At 38.4% G+C, this 22,928-nt stretch overlaps 1 protein-coding gene across 1 annotated transcript in view; it reads left to right on the top strand.

Moving 5' to 3' along the window:
- Positions 1-6,764: 6,764 nt before the first annotated feature.
- The window catches only part of LOC137256078 (natural resistance-associated macrophage protein 2-like), a 47,471-nt gene continuing 31,307 nt past the window's right edge, over positions 6,765-22,928 (top strand). Inside the window, exon 1 of the mRNA XM_067793772.1 lies at positions 6,765-6,853. The gene's annotated coding sequence lies outside the window, so the exon portion shown is untranslated. The remainder of the gene's footprint in view (positions 6,854-22,928) is intronic.

Raw genomic sequence — 22,928 nt, forward strand, 5'->3', positions numbered from 1 at the left:
TACATACATACATACATACATACAGGGAAACAGACAGACAGGGAGACAGACAGACAGTAAAAGGCCACTGACCCATGATACAGTCAAATGTATGATCACAAATCACATTAAAGGCACACAAAACTCATGAAAATGTTCTACTCTTTATTATAAAAAAATATTGTATACAATATAAAACATAAAGAGACATTCTTAATCACATTAGCAATAGCAGATTGCATAAATTGCCTCTGTTGGAATAGTACTACATAGATATTGCTTGACTCGAGGAACGCTGAGAGTTATAACACTGTAGGCAATTTCGCCGCATTTGAGATTAATAAACAGAATATTAAACTCGCTTCCTTGAAATACCATATTTATTAAACTTGTGAAAGAGGTAGCATCAAACCAGCCTTCGCTCGTTTGAAATCGAAAACATTAACTCTTTTAATAAAAATCGTATTACACTGAAGGTATTCAGTATCATCTTATATAATGCCTGTACAAAAATGTTGGATAGTTTTCAAAGGCGATATTGTATGACTGTTACTGGTTTACCAACATCAAATAAAACGTAAAAGTATTCTGTAATGTGGGTGCTTGGCTTGTACGCTGAATTAAGATGTCTGTCTATAAAGACCGGAGGACAGGGGACAGCCACCCCTGCATTTCTTTTATGGGTGACCTTTCCGGCACCAAATATTGATATATCACTCCTTAACGTTGATAGTTGGAGCATTGCTGAAAGTCGCGTAAAGTCCAAATCACTCACTCACCCTACGTCATTGTTAGTCAGATCGCTGGTGACCAAACTTCTCATTCGGTGCCACCATCGCTACGATTCCTGATTATTCGGTTCGATCTCTCCCACATATCCGACAGGTCCTGTTTTCTCAGCGACAGAACGCTGGCTCAACCTTTCAATGACTTTGAAAGACCCGGACGTTGGGAAATCTGTTGAAGAGGTACAACTCACAAAATCTTCCTCCAATTGAGGTGGGTATACCTTAATGTTATAGCCGAGATATTGAAATAACGCATGCTTGTTCATTGGCACACATTGCGCGTATACTGACTCGTGATTTACAAATCATAAAATCTCCCTTGAATTGAGGTGGGCATACCTATCTCATATGCGAGGTATTGTAATCATGACGTATGCTTGTTAATTGACTGTTGTTTAATTTAACCCCCTGGTTGTCGACACTACAGTTGTGCGCCTGTGCTTTACCTGAGTAGTACACAGACTTTAGATTACTTCGGGATTTCCCCCTCTTCACGCAGACATGCAAGCACTCCCGACATATCTCACGAATGAGAACGGATCTTAACCCTTCAGAGCAAATCTGGGACATGATTGGTCGTCGTGTGCAACAAAGGGACCGTCCTTTACAAAACCTGGCCAAATTGGAAACTGCTTTACGCAGGGAGCGACATAGACTGGCCTTTCAGAGGATTAGGAGGTTGACAGTGGGTATGAGGAGGAAAGTGCTGGGTGTCATACAGTCACATGGAGTTTACGCTCGATACTGACCTTGAATCGTGTAGGTGACGCAAAATGACATTTTGAATGTTCATATTCACCAATAAATTAAGCATTAAACATTCCAGGGCCAAATCTTGTACAGACATTGTTTTATATGAAAACCCATATTTTTTTCTTTTTAATGAGGAATTATGATCAGAAAATCAACATGGATTCCAGTCACTTTGTCTTGTTTTATGAGACAAAGCATCACAAAGTTCTTCAATCGTGGTCATTACGGTAAGATGTACGTATGTGTCCTACCACTTAAAAATACAGTGGATTCTTAATTAAGTTCTATGTGCATACATTACGCACAGACATGCACTTGTCATCACAGTTTCGAATTCTGCAGGAAATATCCTGTTTCTTTTATCATTTTAGGCAAAGCAAAGGTGCTGAAAGTGACCCTTCAAAATAGGCTTCGCCGTTAATGTCGTCATTTTCACAGATTGCGAAGTCGTGAATCACAGTTTGATTTGTTGTATGTTTTTAAATGTTATAATCGGATAATTACTAGGAGTATCTCATTTCCAAAATATGAATATCAGTCGTCATAGATATGATGCAGTAATTTAATCGGTAAGACAATCCGTGAAAAAGAAAGAAAAAAAGAAAAAAAAAACCAAGCAAACAAACAAAAACAAAAACGTAGAACAGTGCTTTTATCGATGCACGATAATGGTAAGAGAAGGTGTGAAATAACAAAATTTCGGACAACATTTTCCAGTTTCTATATAATTATGATACCGCCGGAGTATTTGTACCTTCGTCTTTTATTTTGCTTAGTCATTACTGACTTTTCAATTTCTCATTGATGACAGTTGTGAGAGTGTTATGTTAGAGAAAGTAAACATACAGTTATATTTATCATTTATTGCACGACATCGTATCCGAGCTACAAAGTACTTTAGATTATTTTAGTAAATATTGTAAAGTCTGGAAAATAGAAGTGAATCTTAGTAAAACGAACGACGTAACTTTTGGAAGTGTCCCAGCCAAGAATAGTAAACTCAATTTTATTTTTATACAGTCTCCAGTTGAAATGGTAGATAACTCTACTTATCTTGGAGTGACATTTAGAAAGAATAGGAAGTTTAATCTATCAAACAAAAACCTGGGGGCAAATGTCTCCAAAGTCTTTAAAAAATATCTAGAAATAATAATATCCTTCGGACTGCTTACTTAAGGCATTTGATGTTATGATAGCTCCACTTCTCTTGTGTGGTTGCGAAACTTGAGCATATGAAAATTTAGACATAATTGAAAAACAAACCATTTGAAATTTCTAAAATTGGCGAGCGGTTTAAGAAACTGTACTCGTACTTTATGGCATATAGAGAACTTGGAAGATTTCCTCGATACATTACAGCGGTCAAGCGTATTATTTATTACTGGCATAAACCTAATAATCCTGGAATGCAGCAGAAATGAGCAAAACTGATTAACAATTATGCATATTTTCGAAAACCATTTTGATCCCTGGATGCATCATTTTAGATCTTTATTTGACAAGTGTGGCTTATGTTTTGAGTTCTATAACAATGTAAGCGTAAGATATCAAAGGCTACTTTCATCAGTGGAGACTGTATTAAAAGGCTGCTTCCAAGAAAGCTGGAAGACTGATATTGAAAACAGCTCCGAGGAATCTTTCTATTAACAATTTAAAGACACTCCAACTTTTGAAAACTGTCTTCTCTTCCCAGCTTTTATTTACTATCCCAGTCTAAGTAAACTTATCCTCAGCACTTTTCGTTACACTCCACCACTGAGTCTAACACAACCTTATGGGAGGTCGCGTCAGGTAACCTTTGAGATTGACCAATCAGAACACAGCTTACCAAATCGCGAAAGTGCACATTCGCACATACCTTTTGAACTTTTTATCTCGACAAGGTTCGTACCCGAACTATTCCGAATGCTATTCAGCGTGCGATAGCTTCCGGGTGATGCACACGGCGTACGTACAGCCATGACAACGGTGAGTAAACAGTCGCTGAAAATAATGTTTTTGACAATATTCAAGGATGTTATCTGGCGGAAATATTAGCTAATGGTAACCATGTCAACAGAACCCCCAAAGCGTATGTACTGCAGGTCAAATAACTGTGTTATATGCGGATTTCTGCTTGTGGAGAGATCTGTGTCGGTGACCTGAATATTTTGAAAGTCCCTCCGATCCCTAAATAGTAGCCGTTGTCTGATTGGTTAAATCTATATAACCGTCTCACGTTTGATTGGATGGTCATTGGTCGCTCAAAGGTTACCTGACGAGACCTTGTACTAGGTTTTGTTAGACTCAGTGGTGGAGTGTAACGAAATACACTGAGACGAAGTTTACTTAGACTGTTACTATCCTATTGTGAAATGTGACATGTAATCACAATCTCCCGGTAGAAACTGGTCGTTGGCATGGTATTGCTGGAGAAAACAGAACATGTAAACTTTGCAATTCATCAGCAATAGGCGATGAATTTCATTACATATTTCACTGTGAAGCCCTTACAAATATTAGACTGAAATATTTACAAACTCGACAAATGTACTTCCCCAGTCTACCGACATTGAAGAAAACATTCAATAGTAAAAATTAAAAGAAATAAGAAATCTTTCCAAATATCTGCTGGTATTAGATACACTTAGGGGCAAAAATTGTTAAATCTCAATTTGCTCATTCTACAGACAGCAAATAATTTAATAGGTGTTCAATTAATGACATTACTGTGTTTCACATCCCTTTCATGGTGCGAGTGTTCAAGACTCGTGATTGGAGGCAATCAGATTTAGTAGTGCAATCAGCGACCTTGTTTCAAAAGTGATCGTTCACAAGATGTCGGTAATTTCCGGATGCATCGTGAAAACTAGAACCTCTTCCTGAGCGCGATACTCAAATGTTTCTTCTAGACAGAACTCAGTCATGTCATATTTGTTTCTCCACATTGCTTGCATTTGTTAAGTTGAATCTAGATCGATGTAACACGGGTTCTGTTTGGACAGAAAAAAGGAGATAAAATCTGTTGCCATTTTATGCCGCTAGAGGATTTTATGAGAACCGCGAAATATGGGCGTATTAGAACAGAGGTTCGTAGGAAGATATGACAAGTAACCTCTGTGGGAAGAGAATGCACCAAACGTGGTTATATGAGAATAAATTAAATTGAATTGAATTGATTTCCCACATGGGCGCTATGTGTGAAGAACTGGAACTTTGAACTAGTCTAAGTCTGGTTTATACCACCAAACACGAGTTACAGTAATTGAGGAGTAATTGTATAGCAAGCAATTTTATTTGCCAGAAAACACATAAGGGGCAACACTGTTTTGAGGATACGAACGGAACTTCATTGACACATAAGAAATACATATGAGCATTTTTGCCGGTTACCTAGGTAAAAATCATTTCTGTACCTAAGAAAATTTTCACATTTTTTAAGCAATGGCAAAGTGGCTGTTATTAGATTGTTTATTAATGCGTGTTTTATTGTCATAGACTATAGACCAGGGGCCTTCAATTCTACTTAAATATATAAACATGTGCAATCTATCGGTCACGAAACATGTTTACATGATTAAACATCGAGGCTAAAAACACAGACATATTGGATCAAATTGGATCAGTCCTATACCATCCAGGCACCAGAAATTCTGACAAAGCCTGACCTGCTTGGATACTTTATTACAATCAGGCAAGAATTTTTCAGGGCTTATTAATAAAGGCATGTGGTGGGCATCCAACCTTCTTAATGTCGCATTGTTTAGGTTGAAGAAATTGTGCCAGGGTGGACAATAGCTCCGTTCCTATGTCCATCAAGGTCGAAGGAGCAGTGGCTCCTTGTGTATTACGCACGTGGTCAAGGTATGGGTACTTGCATACTAATCTCTTACGTCACACGAGTGTCCTATCGGCTTGACCTAATGACCTGACGTGAGATTCTAACGATTTCAGTGGATGACCTTTTAATTAGGTCACGGTGCGACTGAACTAAGTTTACATTCATAACAAACACGTGAATTCATTCATTCTACAACTTATATCCATAGTGGGAATCGTATCTGTCTAAAAACATAAACATAAAGTTTCCACCAGTGATGTTAGCCGAGCGAAGCACCTGAAAATCAGGAAAGGGGTGCTATGAGTAGTTTAGTGTATACATACGGCTGTGCGAGGCGATGACAACTGACATGCATCGTGACATCGGTTACCAAATGGGCAGACGAAAATGGCGTTGTGACGTCAATACGGTGTGACGTCATGCAGGAAAATGTTCAACCTTCCGTAACCTTATGCAAGACGTAGGTAATAAATCAAATATATCACTCTGTCTCATTACATACGAATTATACGTAACTCGTCTCTTTGACTTTGAGAGATCAAATACCATAGGAAGGACCCTCGTTATGTTCGTGATGAGACCGACTGTGGTAAATCTTATTTACAAACCTGTAAGCGTCCACGGTTCAGTAACGATCGACACTGAGAGTAACACTGCCAAAAAAAACCCCGGATCAGAACAGATCGGCGATATGTTATATTTTTCACACTCCTCAAATACGCCCGAACATTTTTTGTCGTCATAAAACTATCACTAATACCTGCTAATACCTTTCAAGTAGTGGCATGTTTCCCATCTAAAAAATAAACGCATGTGTGAAAGTAATTTTTATCGGCACAATTTATTCTGTCGTTGAATCGAGAATGGAAGCCAGTGAGCTATAACATACCGACTTGAAACTTTACTAGAAATCTACTGTCTTAATACTGATACTGATACCAATTATTTGACTTAAACTGAAGTGACAAAATAGTTACCCTATCTTGTACATGTAGGATGTGTACCTGTAGGATTTCAGTTGTCACAACCCTCAGCGAATTTAATCAGCTGTTGAAAATAAACCGGGTTCAATCTTAAATACTACGCTGCCGTCATATTTGATACACTGGTTACGTAACACTCCGCGGCAAACGTTCGGGGCTTTTCGAAGAGTTTCCTCTCCCTCACGATGTTGTCTCCTCTTAATAATCTAACTTTAAAATTTACCCTAGCTAGCTTATGCCATGCTCTAAACATACTCAAAACGTTTCTTCTGTAGAGTTGATAACAAAGAAAATTTATTCTGGTTTAATAACAGCAATAGAGTTCTGTAACAGTTTTGCGTTTTTCTTCAGACGAGCCCAAGGTCTAAGGGAGCTAACTCGAAATACTGGTCCGCATGGAGTTAACTTCCTTAGAAGACACACAACGTTACCTGTCAATAATACTCGAAGCCCTTCAAACTGGATTTAGGAACGACAAATATTTGAATATGCTTGGATGACAAACAAGGGACGTTTCGAAACAAGCAAAGGTTTGTTTAAATTGTTTCAGAAAGCTGTCCCCTGTCACAAGTAAATATGTCGTCTGAAATGTTCTAGCCTCTAGGTAACAGTCAGTATCCGGCTTGGGAAACTACTTGTTGATGGATGCAACAGTACGCTTTGTGATCGGCTTTCACGTGTACACCAGATGAAAATATGTTGAACTTGGTTATGTAGCCTGAATTTTCTGCATTTTTGCGAGTGTCTTCTCGAAAACGAAGGTAACGATTGCCATTTGTGTTATTAACCATCAATGTGTTCACAGGCAAAACTTGAACAATGCGTCAATAAGCTAAGGCTTCTATTCCGGAAATGAACTAGGCCTATTTAATTTAATGTTGCATTTCGTTTTTTTCATCCGTCTAGGGGCATATAGATCCATGTGTTAGATACAGTTGTTTATACTGTAAAAGGTAAGAATATATTGAAGTGACAGGATATTTTGTATCATTACTTTCTATATTCATTATATCTATTTTCCATTCAGAACAATGCATATATACATTTTTGTTCATTACTTAATAACTATTGTTTAAATGTAGATAGAAAATCATGGTGCGTGTGAGCATTTGTTTTTATATACTGTGTGCTTAAATACCTTGGCCTTGGGACATGTCAATTAGACTAATATGAATTCAGCACTCTTGTGCTGTTTATCATGTTTAATCAGCTGTTTATGATAAACGAATCTGCCATATGTTGCCGTTCCGCTTAACAGTTGAAAATGTTTTTATACCTGAGCTGGAGGCTACATTTGTGGTACTGACAGAAACAGTCATCAGAGAAATTTGCTATTTGTTTTCTTGTTGCAGAACACTGGTCCCGGCTAATTTCCCCAAGTACCGTCATGTTCATACTGGTTAAATATTTCTGAATTCGGCATTGAACAAAAACTAACTTAAAACATGTTTTTGATGGCATTCTGACTTAAACATATTTAATTATTTTTGAGAATGGTTTGTCACTCGTACAAGATCACGAACCAGCATTATACTTAATATATTTGGAATACTGTTTGTTTTAAATATTTTGACAAATGACTAACTGATATTTTGGGTCGGAATCATTAAATAATACATCACAATTTAATTCTGGACTCACTAAAGTCCAGAAACTCTCCGCCCTGTGGCCACTCTCTCACAATTGATTTAGCTAAAATAAACATGCAGCTGTTATGTATATGTGCTAAGGATGAAAAAATGAAAAATATTTTTTCGAAAACTCAAAATTTAAACTCACTCAGGACTACTAATTACTGACTCAAGCTCTGGATGGTATGGTGTGAAAATAAACATTTGTTGTGTTGTTTCAATGATCAAAAATAATCGGAAATCAGTCGAAAGAAGGATTAAATATGATTATCAATGGTAAAAAACATCTTTTCGATTAGCTCCTATTATGGTGATCTATCTTCAGTTGTTGGTGATCTATAGCCGTTTTTTATATTGTATTGTCCAAATAGTGCTATTAGTTATAACTTTACACACTAGTTTTAATTCTACTTGTGATATTCTAGTTGTTTTACTGTCCTTCATTGACAGGTTTTTATAATAAATAATATTCATTTACTTCATTTCAATGACCACCTCATCATGATATGGCTGTAATATTGCCAATTTGACGTTAAAGATTTACTCACTCACTCGCTATTTTCAATTAATCAGAACTTTGTTGTTGTATAACATACTTAAATAAAGTAAACTAACCAATAAATTTGACTAATATTCATGAATCTTTTTTCATTCACTTCAAATGTATATTAGGGGCAGTGAGCTAAATCTAGTGGTTAAGACATTTGCTTGTTACGCCAAAGACCACGTTTAGATTCCCCTCAAGGGCACATCATCATAAACCAAGACCTTCACTTTCATATTAAGTTTGATTTAAAAATATGTGGTGGGGGATTCTGTCACCTTAGTGACAATGCTTGTTTTTATTGGTTTGACTTAAACAATATTGACCTGCTGATTTCATTCAGGGCCTGTAGACCTGTAAGTGGCAGCAGGCCCTGATGGTCAGCTGGAAAATAAAAGTCATGCAAACACTGAGCAGTGAACTTATTCTATGTGCATCTTGCAAGGGCCACGTGCACACAGTGTGTAAATGCAGAATGCAACGTGTTCGGTATTCAGTCTCACTGTCAGTTAAACTGTTTTCCCCTCTGTTCTGACCTTTTTGCAATGTGAAAGCCATAAATGAAGCAAAACTCATTTTGGATACTATGTCCTAAACTTAATAATGACCCAAGTTAATTCATTCAACCAGCTTACCACCATCTACCATCCCCAACAAATTTATTTGATCTACCGCTCTCTGGCTTCTCTATCTAATCCCTTCCCCTTATTAGTTATTCCCACCCCCATTTCATCACGCTATTATCTTTCCGGGCTTGTTTCATGTATAGACCCGTGAAGACCCCAGGGTAGAATAGGCCTTCAGCAATCCATGCTTGCCAAAAAGGCGACTATGCTTGTCGTAAGAGGCGACTAACGGGATTCAGCTTCATCGTAACCTACGACCATCACTTTCATTACTTTTTTTAAAATTTGGTTTGATAATTTACTTGTGGGGTTGGGTGAGGTGGGACAGATTGTGCCACTTTAGTGACAGAGCCTGTTTTCATTGTTACCTTTGTCATTGGGGCGGTGGAGTAGCCTAGTGGTTGAAGCGTTCACTTGCCACACTAAAGACCCAGGTTTGATTCTCCACATGAGTACAATGTGTAAGCCTATTTCTAGTGTCATCCACCATGATATCACGAGAATCTTGCTAAAAGCGTCTTAAAACTCAGCTCACTCACTCACTCACTCACTCACTCACTCACTCACTCACTCACTCACTCACTCACTCACTCCATTGTCATTGTTAACCCTCATGCTGCTGTATCCATTCCCCTCTTCATGCTTGAAAATGGTAGAAGTATCTATACTGAAACATCTCTATTATTTGACACAGAAGTAGCTCATGAAGACTTGCCATTCTGGTGTTTCCTCCAGAGCGTTTTAGAAGGGCGCTGCGCCCTGCCTTTTTCTTCTGGTGCCCTGCCCTTTTTTACTGCGCCCTGCCCAGCACTTGCTAGTTGTGACGGAGCACAGGAACAGTCTGAAAGTCAGCAACTGTAACAAGCATCTTATGATCAGCCTTAACTCTGACAGCCACAATGACACCGACTTGGAAACTGTTGTGAAAAGCTTCCTGAGAAAAAGGCAAAGGAGACTGTAGGTTAATAATACATGAGGCTCAAACTGATCATTTTGTTTTGGTTTTTATTGTGGTTTGTGCCCTTTTCAAACTAGGGTGCCCTTTTATATAGAAACTTCAACCTGCCCTTTTTGTGGTCTGGAGGAAATACTAAATGATTCCTATTGCTTACAACTTCAAGACTGCCTCTCGAACAAATTTTAAAGTTACCTCAGGTTCGGGACCTTTAATCTCCTATGGGCTCCTTTTCAGTTAAAAAGGAATTATATTCTTCTTTCATAATTATATATTCCGAGACTAGGTATTTGTTAATTCTGGTACATGTATATTGTTCAAATAATTTCCAGTATTTTGTCACATTGTAAACATATATCTGAGTCTAGGTAGGGGAATATCCTCATAACTCTTCACTGCTCAAAAATATTTGCTTATCGTAAGAGGGGACTAACGGGACTGGGTGGTCTGGTTTGCTGACTTGGTTGACACATGTCATCGGTTCCAAATAGCAGATTGCTGCTCATGCTCTTAATCACAGGATTGTCTCGATTATTTAAGCCAGCAGATATGGCTGGAATATTGCTGACTTCAGTGTTAAACTAAATGCACTCACTCCCATTGCTTAAAAAAACCCAGCGACCTTCACCTCAAGCCTCAACTTCATCAGTTTCAGGGAATAGAACTGGAAGGATACTGACACCTTGTCCTATTAGGCTATTACCATCTTTGGTGTATCATATGTTCTGCTGACACTGCATCCTTGCTTGATTCTCGTACTTATTGACTCATCAGCCCATATATAGTTAGTCCCGGTGGAACATCAGGTGCGTTCATGTTGACTGGTATGTAGGGAGTTAGTAACAGTCTCAAAATATATTTTGACATCATATGGACAGCTGCTTCAGTTATTGACTGTTTGTGTGTCCTGAATATTTTTCCATTCTGCATCTCAGTTTGCTGTCAGCATTTTTCATTGCCTGAGAGTCACAAATTGTGCTTTCAAAATCTAGGTTTTTGATTGCACAATTGTACTTATCATCATGATTACTTGTGAAAGGCAAAGTTGTTTCATGGAAAAACGTCTTTGACATTCAAAGAACTATGATCGATCATTGGTTTTATAACATGAAGAGTCTTATTGCTTGAAATGACCTTTACACAATTTACGTTAGCGAAATTTATTCATACTTACCTCAATTTTGTATTGCAAGTTTTGAAGCAAAGGATTGGATCAAAGCCTGAGTTAAAGACGGAAGAAATCACCAGCACGTTTTTTTTAACAAAAATAGTAATTTGTGAGATGTTGCTATGGTCACAATGAATGAAAGAAATTAGAAAAGCTGTATCAAGTTTTGGAAACCTGTCCCTTGTCATGCTTTTATTTTCTCTTTTTCGATTACAGGAATCATTTGCCTATTTGATGGTTTATGGTCTGAGGTGAATAATGGGATTGGGTGGTCAGGCTTGGCTGTCTTGGCTGACACAAGCCCTTGTATCCAAATTGCATTAATCAATGCTCATGATTTTAATCACTGTATTGTCTAGTTGAGGCTTGATCATTTACAGAGTCCTGCTAGATAACTGGAATATTGCTGAATGTGGTCTTAGACAACAAACAAACACTGGAATAGGTAGGAAAACTGGGAAAGTTTCAGCATTGTATAAATCATAAGATGGGAATCTCACTCAACATGCTCAGTGACAATACGGAATTCAAATTGTAGAACAAGCACCATGAAGATTTCTGCTGTGACAGCGATCACGTGCTGTGTAGGCCATTGATATCATGTTTCTGCAATATGTTGCATGCTGTGTGGCTCAATAACATTACTTGTTGAGGATTTTCTACATCAATAACCTCAGGTCTGTTCTACAATGCGATTGTAGCGCTGTGATCAAAAGTCCCACATTTTACCACAGGCTTAAGTCAGTCTTTTTTGCTAAGATTGCTTTGTGGATCAGACAGCTGTTGTACAAAGCAATCTTAGTGCTAAGGTGACCCTGACTCCATTACCTTAACAGTGGCTTAAGGTAGTCTTAGTGCTTAGGTTGTTTTGTACACCAGCACCCAAGGCCTAGTCTCTCTCACAGTCCCTGAACTTATAAGTGTTGGGAATAGGAAACCAAATCTACTATCAGTTATTAGAGGACTTCAGAGGTTATCAGTTGTAATCGCAATATATACATTTCTAATACAATCACCATTTTAAGGGTTTTCCCCTCGATATTTTCTAATTAATGTCTTTTACATCTAATACTATATTGCAATGAAATTGTAGGTAACAATAAAATTGTTCAAAGTTTACAATGCACATATCGCCAGTGTCTACGCTGTTGGGCGCAAGTTAATATAATGTTTGTGAATATTCATCAGATTCATTTGTTTTAAAAATTAATGGTTAGTTTACTTCATTTAATTGCTTGTGCGAAGACAACAAAATTCCAATTAGTCAAAAATATTTCTTTACAGTCGATAATTATTTTTAATTCTTCTTTTGATTTATTTTCGTTTATTTTCAATCATCACAATAGCACTAACTTGAACCGCATTTATGATTTTCCATACGACCTAACCCTCCCAGTACGTATTGTATCCACATGGGTAACTGAACCCAGGTTTTCAGTGTGAAAGTGAAGCCTTTAGCCACTAGGCTACCCCTCCACCAGTACAGAGAACAATGGTAGTTAAAATAGATAATGCTTCAGTTATGTTGAAAAGCAGTATTTCTATTGCCCAAACGAAGCATCAGGGATTCAAAAATACCGTTGTCTGACGCCTGGGACAATTCAGTTTTTATTTCAGGCTATCAGCGTATGGTATCTTGCATGTTCATCGGCTTAAGGTTTCAAACTACAAATAAGCTTGGATTTCATTTCATACCTGATCCAAATGTAGCTATAAAATTTCACAATGATAGTAAAGTAGAGTTATCTTTCTTTGCTTATATATCTCAATAAATAGTCCACGGAACATTAACATCAAATACCACATTGATTTGTTTTTTCAAAGTGACGTTATCATGATTATGTCATAAAATTCAGTGCAAGTGGAAATTTAGTGAGTACAAGTCACTTTCTTAAAGACACTTGCCCTGTGGAAAGTGGCTTTTTTTGTAAAACAAATTGAACCCCTGAGCGCATGCAGTGTGGATAAACCTGGCATTTTCAGTAACAAAAGTTATGGTTTGTTTTATGAACTAAGTGTGTCACATTTCAATAATAAGACTGTCAAGGTTACATTACCAGTGGATTTTAAAGTGTGAAATTGATTGTTCACATATTCAAAGTGCAATATGGTAGGCGAGTGGTTAAAGTGTCAACTCATTATGTCCAAGACCTTGTTTCGAATCCCATTTGGGTTTAATCTATTAAGCCCATTTCTGGTATCCATTTCAATCAATTATGTAACTGGAGTATTGCTAAAAGCGAATGGAAACCATATTAGCTCTCTCACATTTTGAGGACATGCTTAGTCTCTACATTCAAATTTCTTGCTAATGAATTATTTTGTGGGCTGTGTATAGTCTTTACTTTCATCCAAAAGTTTGGGAAAATTTTGAAATTTGCAAACTGTTTCAAACTCTGAAAATGTAGCATGTCTAGGTTTCTTCAGAAATGTCCTTTTCAGTTTGAATGATTTCATTCTGTCAACAGTTCATACACAGTGAAACACCAATAACTACTGATAAGTGGCTACCCAATATAAGTGAACTTTGGCCGGTCCCAGCAATACACTGAACACTTTCCCCGTGATCTACCACTAATTTAGTTAAAACATACCCCATAATACAACAGTATGAATTCTTATGCAGTGATCAGAGAAATATGGTTTCTAAAACCACTATTTTACCAACAAAGATAAATTCAAACATTGTGAGATTTCAGTTACAGGTTTTGTTGTATAAATGTAAAATATTTATGATCATATAAAAGGTTAAGTGGCAGCACTTTGGTGTTATGCCAGATAGTCTTTGTGCATAGAACAATTTGACCTCTATCCGAGAGGTTTCGCACAATTTGCTGTTTCCACTACGACAACAGTTTGTTGTCATTTTATCGTCCAGTTACAACAAATGTAACTTGTAGAGAAACAGAATTTGTATTTATAAATTTATTAATTTTGTATCGATAGAATGGGGATATGATGTCAAAATTACATGGAAATGGAATACAACATGATTTGATGGATAAGTGGCACTACAGATTACAGTGAAGTTCACTTATAACGTACACGCTTACAATGAATTGCCGGTTACAACGAGCAAATTCAGAAGTCGCAACTGCTTTCCTATATATTGTCATGAATTAACTACCGTATACAACGAACATTGATAGTACGAATTATCTGTTACAACAAACAAATTGATGGGTCCCTCTGTGCTATTTCACGCGTTAATTGACATGTTTATAACGAACAGCTGATCCGAATCCACTCGCGTGTCATCTCACGTGTCACCAATTAGCTTGTGAAAACAAACAGGCTTCCTCACATGGGATCAAGGGGATAATAAAATAAACTTACCTGTGAAATTTTATCATTTATTTAATCTTGTAATCTTGTTGACATTGTCAAGGCATAAATAGTGATCTGGGAAGTCTTTCTTTCAAGTCAGCATGGAAGGCTTGTCACGGAAACGTAAAGCTCTAGATCTCGACACAAAATACCAAATCATCCAAGCTGTAGATGCAGGCGGTAAATCCAAGACTGACATTGCAGCTGACTTGGACATACAGATTTCAAGCCAATCTGTCGTGGTTAGAGAGATTTAAGAAGCGACGAGGGATATGTTCAGCCATGACACACGGAGAAAGCTTGTCTGTTGACAGCAAGTCAGTTGATGATTGGCTTACGTCACAGAAGCACAAAATTACCGATTTTGTTAAAGATGCATAATAAAATACATGATCGATGATTGTTGCGGTCAAATGGCCTATTTATAGTTACATTGGGATCATGTGATCTGTGGTAAGTCACATGACTAAAAAAGGGAAGATAACTGGGGGAGGGGCATGCGGTGCTATGCAGTTTTGGGAGGCTGGCGCAAGTGACAGTGTGAGGCAGAAAGCAGCGTTGCCATACGGTTTTTCAACCGGCAACAACAGGGACACAGTGTACACAGAATTATGAACAGAATAAAGGTTTGCTGTGTTGGAACTGTAGAAGTTATTTGTACAGACATTTGCAGCGGTCACAAAAGTTGAAAACCTAGGACAGCGAGAGAGCGTGGACAACACAACACAGTTTGACAGCGCACGTGGTGTTCAGTTAAGTTGATATTTCGCACTCTACACTCAAATATTATAATGACAGTTGATAATTCTGAATGCTGAAAGGGCTTTGTCGTAAAATATTGACTTCTAGTGACTTTGTTTGTATTTTGGATCTGCCGAATTTTCACACTTCGCACGTGAATCTCGTGCATGTAACCGGAAGCGACGACCTGAGGTTTGTTTACAAAGTGGCAAGCATGTTTCCGGTTTACCGCTGTCTCGTCGCGCAGAGTCAGAGGTCTGAAGTTTCACTCAGAAATTAGCAGTTTTGAATTACAAGTTGACATAATTTGTGAATATCTGCATTGATAAATGATAGTTGATGTCAGCATGTCGTCAGAAGGCGAATTGGATAGGATGGAAAGGAACACAGACTTAAAGGAAGACGGTATGTCTGTCAGATCAAGGACTTTGTCAGAGAAAGGACGTTTGTATAAAATACAGAGATTAAAGGAAGAAAAGTGTAAACTTTGTTGGATTGTAACAAAAGAAAAGAGCATTATTGAAGATTTGCTGAAGAGTAATGCTGAAGTGACAGATATTCAGGAACATTATGTTAAATAAAAGGATAAATACAGTGCCTTTCTTCAGTCATATGATTCATATTGCAATATGGTTACACCAAGAGTTGTTGATGCAGATGTTCAGTCATGGTTTGCTAAAAAGAACAGTATGTTTCGTAGTTTCAAGGCTGAAATGGAGGTGTGGATAGAAGATAATGCACAGAGCCTTGGAAAGGTTGAGAAGGCTAGTGTAGCATGTAGTGCTCGGTCAAATAAATCTGACAGCAAGAAATCTTCAGGTCACTGCTCCAAAGATTCAGATAGGAGTAGTGTGTCATCTACAAGAGTGAAGATGGTAGCTAAGCTGGCAGAGTTAAAGGCACGTTCTGAGTGTCTTCAGCAGAGGCATGCCTTAGAGGAGGAAGAATACTATCTTAAACAGAAGAAAGAAAAGTTAGCGATGGATACAGAATTGGCAGTTGCTCATGCTCAGGTAGAAGCACTTGAGGAACTGGAGATTACAGACAGTGTGAGTAGAATGAATCACAACAAACAAGTTAAGAGTGGTAAATCTGTTCCTCCAGTGGTTCAGAGTGGTACATCTGTTCCTCAAACAGCACAGTTTCCAACTAGTCACACTTACGTTCAACATGTGCCTCAGACACAAGTGCTTGAGGATTATTGTGTTCCACACAATATAGAAAATGCCACCATGAAGATGGTCATTGAGAATCAGCGATTAGCTACGTTACCAGAGCGAAAAGTTCCTGTGTTCAGAGGAGATCCTTTGGAATATAAGACATTCATCATGGCATTTGAACACTGCATAGAAAGTAAGACAGACAGTTTCAAAGATAGACTTTATTATTTGGAGCAGTTTACTAGTGGAATGCCAGGGGAATTGGTGCGGAGTTGTATTCACATGGATCCGGAGCGTGGCTATACAAGAGCTAAACAGCTGCTTCAGACCAAGTTTGGAAACAAGTTTAAAGTTGCTACAGCATACAAAGAGAAAGCTCTACAATGGCCACATATTAAAGCTGAAGATAGTGATGAACTGAACAGATATTCATTATATCTGCTTGAGTGCTACAACAGCATGGCAGACATTGAGTATTTGAGGGAGCTGGAGCACCCCCAAAACATGAAAATTATCATTTCCAAGTTACCTTACAAGATGCGGGACACATGGCGTAGCCTTGTGTTTACCATTCAGGAGAAAAAGGACAAAAAGGTAACTTTCCAAGATTTAGTTACATTTGTTGAAGAACAGGCACAGATATTAGCGGACCCATTGTATGGTAACATTGAGGATGGAAAACAAGTGCCACCAAGAGTGAACAGACAGAGACAAGACAGGATGAAAAGTACAAGAGGCAGTAGCTTTGTGACTAACATCGAAACACAAGACAGAACAATGGTTGATAAGATGAAATGTAGAAACTCTCAGGTGTCTAACAGACAGTGGAAATCTCCAACAGTGTGTTCCTTTTGTGGGGAACAGCATGTTTTGAACTTGTGTAAGAAACTGAGAAATATGCCATATTCTGAAAAGCTTGACTTTCTCAAATCAAAAGCTTTGTGCTTTGGATGTTTATGCTCAGGGCATTTGAGTAAACATTGTACTAACAGACTGAAATGCAATGTGTGTAGACGCATGCATGCAACTGTTTTACATTCTCAGTTTTATGACAAAGATAATAATGCATTCAAGGATAATGCTAGAGACACTAAAACAGATGTGAAGGTTGCTTGTAATAACTCTGTAAGCATGTGTGAAAGTGTAACATATGGTTGTGGTAGTGGAACAAGCGGCACTTTGCCTATTGTGCCTGTCAGGGTGATGTTGGAGAATAGTGATAGGTGTTACGAAACCTACGCATTTCTTGATTATGGAAGCTCTGCTTCATTTTGTACAGAAAGTCTGATGAGAAATTTGGGTATAGAAGGTAGGAAAACCCACATTATGTTGCAGACTATGAATCAGAAAAGGTCAGTTCAGTGTTATACAGTGCCAGGCTTGGTAGTGACAGATTTGAAGGGTGAAAATTGTGTGAAGTTACCAAAACTGTACACTCAGAAAGAGATTCCGGTCACCAGAAATAATGCATTTGATTGGAAAGCTTTGGGTAAGTGGTCTTACTTAGAGGAAGTTACATTGCCTCAGATTGATGCTGAAGTACAGTTGTTGATAGGAAGTAATGTACCCACTGCTCTAGAACCATGGCAGATCATCAACTCTCAGCAAGGCGGACCTTATGCTGTACGGACTCTTTTAGGGTGGACTGTAAGTGGTGACTGCGGTGACATCGATGAGTGTCTGCCAAGGGTGTCAGTGAACAGAATTGATGTATTGGAGAATTTAGAGAAACAGCTAATCAGTCAGTACAACCAAGACTTCAGTGAAAGGCTTATAGATGACAAGCCAGAAATGTCTGAAAATGACAAGCTATTTATGAACATAATGAACTCTGCTGAGCTTGTTGATGGACATTATGAAATCCCTTTGCCATTTAAGTCATCATCTGAATTTTTACCCAGCAATAGAGCACAAGCAGAATACAGGGCAGAGCAACTGAAGAAGAAGTTTCTACGAAGTGAATCATTTCACATGGACTATACAGCATTCATGAATGATTTGTTGAAGAAGGGCTATGCACAGAAGGTGCTAGCAGATGACAGTCATCGCACAGAGAAGACATGGTATGTACCACACCACGGCATTTATCATCCACAAAAACCAGGCAAGATTCGGGTGGTTTATGATTGTTCTGCACGCTATCAGGGAACTTCATTATATGACCAGTTGCTAAAGGGGCCGGATATGACTAATTCTTTGTTAGGGGTCCTGTTGAGGTTTCGTCAAGAACCTGTTGCGTTAATGGCCGATATTGAAGCAATGTTTTACCAGGTGAGGGTGCCGCCAAGTGATTGCAGTGTCTTACGCTTTTTGTGGTGTGCAGACGGTGACATTACAAGGGATTTAGAAGAATATGAGATGACAGTACACATTTTTGGTGCTGTATCAAGTCCAAGTTGTGCTAACTATGCACTCAGATTGACAGGGAAAGACAACTCAGCATATTTTGACAAAGAATTAATTGATAGTATCAGAAGAAACTTTTATGTTGATGATTGCGTGAAATCTGTGAAAACGGAAACAGATGCCATTAACTTTGTTGCAGACATAAGTGATGTTTGTTCAAAAGGTGGTTTTCATCTCACCAAGTGGGTGAGTAACAGTCGGTCAGTTTTGGAGACAGTACCTGAACAAGAAAGAGCAGTAAAGTTCAAAGACTTGGACTTAGACCAAGACACATTACCAATGGAAAGAGCATTAGGACTTGGATGGTGCATTGAATCAGATCAGTTTGTGTTCAAGATTTTAATAAAAGACAAACCAGCAACCAGAAGGGGCATCCTTTCCATTACAAGTTCAGTCTATGACCCAATGGGCTTTGTAGCTCCAGTTATTTTACCAGCAAAGCAATTATTGCAGGACTTATGCAGGATAAAATGCGGTTGGGATGATGAGATTCCAGACAAGTATCTCTCTTGCTGGAAGAAATGGATTGCGGAATTGCCGCAACTGGAGCGCACTTCATTTGATAGATGCATGAAGCCAAGGAATTTTGGAAAGGTTGTTATTTCACAGCTTCACCATTTCTGTGATGCGAGTGAAAGTGGATATGGAGTAGTGACCTATTTGAGACTTGTTAGTGAAACAAGAGACATTCATTGTACATTTGTATTGAGCAAGTCCAGAGTAGTCCCTCTCAAGCAAATGACCATCCCACGGATGGAGTTAACTGCAGCTACAGTGGCAGTTCGTGTTGACAGCCTGCTCAAACGAGAGCTGGAGATTGATATTGATGACAGTTATTACTGGACAGACAGTATGTCTGTAATAAGATATGTTCAGAATGTCAACTCAAGATTTCACACTTTTGTAGCTAACAGACTTTCAGTTATCCATGATGGCTCATCTCCACAGCAGTGGTACTATATTGAATCGAAGCAAAACCCAGCTGACGATGCTTCACGGGGACTCTCAGTGAAAGATTTCATGAAGAGTGACAGATGGAAAAGTGGTCCTGAATTCTTGAGGCATCAACAAGATGAATGGCCAGTAGTTGTTGTGAACAGTGAGATTCCAAGCAATGATTTAGAAGTGAAATGGAAATCTGTAAATACAGTAAAAATCACAGATGTTAGAGACACAGTTATGAAATTGCTTTGTCATTTCTCACAGTGGCACAGACTGAAACGTGCAGTGGCTTGGATTCTGCGAGTGAAGAGACACTTAAGGGACAAAATGAAGGGAAACAAGATGGATTTACAACAGAAGGGTGCAGACCTTGAATTAACATTGCAGGATATGGTTGATGCAGAGACTTCAATTATACAGTTTGTACAGAGACTTGCATTTGCGCAAGAAATTGACACCATTGTGAAGTCTAAGGTTGAACTTGGCAAGTCAAGTAAGCTATGTAAGCTTGATCCCATCGTAGAAGGTAACCTGTTGAGGGTTGGTGGACGGCTTAACAGAGCATGTATGTCTGAACATACCAAGCATCCAGTGATACTGCCTAAAGACAGTAATATTTCAGAAATGATAGTTAGGAATGTTCATGAAACTTCAGGACATGTTGGCAGAAATCATGTTCTCTACAAGTTACTCAGTAAGTACTGGATTCTTGGAGCTACCTCTTTAATCAAGAGAGTGATTCACAGATGTGTTACATGTAGGAGACACCATGCTAGTGTTCTAGAACAAAAGATGGCTGACCTTCCCAGAGATCGTGTTACCCCAAATGATCCTCCATTTACATTTCTAGGAGCGGATTATTTTGGTCCCTTTGAAGTTAAGCGTGGGCGTGCCCTGGTCAAAAGGTATGGAGTAATTTTCACTTGTTTGACCACACGTGCACTTCATATTGAGGTTGCGCACTCACTTGATACCAGTTCATGTGTAAACGCCTTGAGACGATTTGTGGCGAGAAGGGGTCAGATTCAACAAATCAGGTCAGATAATGGTACCAATCTGAAAGGCACAGAGAGAGAACTTCGGGAGGCAATAAGGCAATGGAATCAATCTACCATTAAAAAAAGTATGATACAGAGAAATGTGGAATGGATATTCAGTCCCCCTACTGGATCACACCATGGTGGTGTTTGGGAACGACAAATACGTAGTGTCCGGAAGATACTTTTTTCAGTTCTCAAGAATCAGCCTGTAGATGATGATCGATTACACACAGTGCTGTGTGAAGTAGAAGCCATAGTTAACAGTCGGCCAATTTCAAGAGTTTCAGATGATCCAAGTGATTTAGATGCCTTGACACCAAATCACCTGCGTTTGTTAAAAGGCAAGCCAAACCTGCCTCCTGGTATATTTTCTGAGAGTGATGCCTACCCACGTCGTTGATGGAGACAAGTCCAATATTTAGCAGATCTCTTTTGGAAGAGGTGGTCTCGAGAGTGTCTCACGTCGCTACATGTGCGACAGAAGTGGTTGAAGTTACGTCGCACTGTTCATGTGGGAGATGTAGTTCTCATTGTAGATGAAACAGCACCCAGAAATTCATGGCTTATGGCAAGGATTGAGAAAGTTTATCCTGATCACAAAGGGTTTGTGCGCAGTGTTGAAGTCAGAACGAAGTCAGGTGTCTTGAACAGACCAATTACAAAGCTGTGTTTACTGCTTGAAAGTGACTGTTAACAGTATCAGTTTTCAGCTCTACAGTTGAGCTGTACAGAAGTGAAGAGAAATGTACATTTTTTATAATTGAACCAATGGGTATTTTAGGTTTATTATGCAGTCATAGCGTGTGTATGAGTGTATATTGGAGCAATTCACAATCTCAGAGCTATTAAGGCAGTTATAAAGCTATGTTCAGTTTGAAGGTATCAGTTTATTTACAACTGAATATGTTCCATATGTTCCACATGTTTGATGCAGAGTATGTTATTGTAATTGTTAATTGTAACAATTAAGGGGCCGGAATGTTGCGGTCAAATGGCCTATTTATAGTTACATTGGGATCATGTGATCTGTGGTAAGTCACATGACTAAAAAAGGGAAGATAACTGGGGGAGGGGCATGCGGTGCTATGCAGTTTTGGGAGGCTGGCGCAAGTGACAGTGTGAGGCAGAAAGCAGCGTTGCCATACGGTTTTTCAACCGGCAACAACAGGGACACAGTGTACACAGAATTATGAACAGAATAAAGGTTTGCTGTGTTGGAACCGTAGAAGTTATTTGTACAGACATTTGCAGCGGTCACAATGATGAAATGAACGATCAATGACAATTATATGTTCGTTGGTTTTGTCTTATTTTATTTTCTGTGTGAACATGATCTTGTCTGAAACCAGTGGCGTGGTGATGTTTCTTAGTAATTTCCGAATGTTCACGAACATTCCCAAATCGCTTAGAACGAACTTCGCTTACAACGAACTGAAAACTACAGTCCCTTTGAGTTCGTTATAAACGAATATTACTGTAGTAGTAACCTTCGCCATGGCCCTTTCGTCTGTTATTGTGTGTTTCACTGTATTTATAGAGACTTGGTGTTAGTCTAGCCTAGCTTGTGTTGTGTTGCTTGTATTAATAGGTGACAAGATTAACGGCATCTCACTCCATATGGTGCACCAGATGTTACAGTATATAAAACAGGCCGGTGGAGATATCATTTTACCCTGTTTGTTACATCCGTTGGAATATGCTGGTGCTATTTTTGTAATTCTGAACAAGTACATTATTTTAGATAACCAAACAACTATGTGTATTTATATACTGAAGGATGTTCTCAAGTCTTCAGCGTATACTTTCGGAAATAAAATTTATATAAACATAAGACAAAAATTACAGACTTAAAAGTTTATCAGGCCTTCGTAAGAGACAGAGTTTTAATGAGTGTCTTCTTTTTTATTATGAGGAACATAAATAATGTTCATCAGGCGATTGTAGCAGCAAGTATATGGTCTGAAACGTTGACATCTATATAACTCTCTTCTTTAAGTCAGTCTTTAAATGGTCACCTAAATAAAGAAATCTTTTTATGGCTTTAATATTCGTGTGTTCTTTTTTT

Source organism: Haliotis asinina, chromosome 11, assembly GCF_037392515.1.
Source record: "Haliotis asinina isolate JCU_RB_2024 chromosome 11, JCU_Hal_asi_v2, whole genome shotgun sequence".
NCBI lineage: Eukaryota > Metazoa > Mollusca > Gastropoda > Lepetellida > Haliotidae > Haliotis > Haliotis asinina.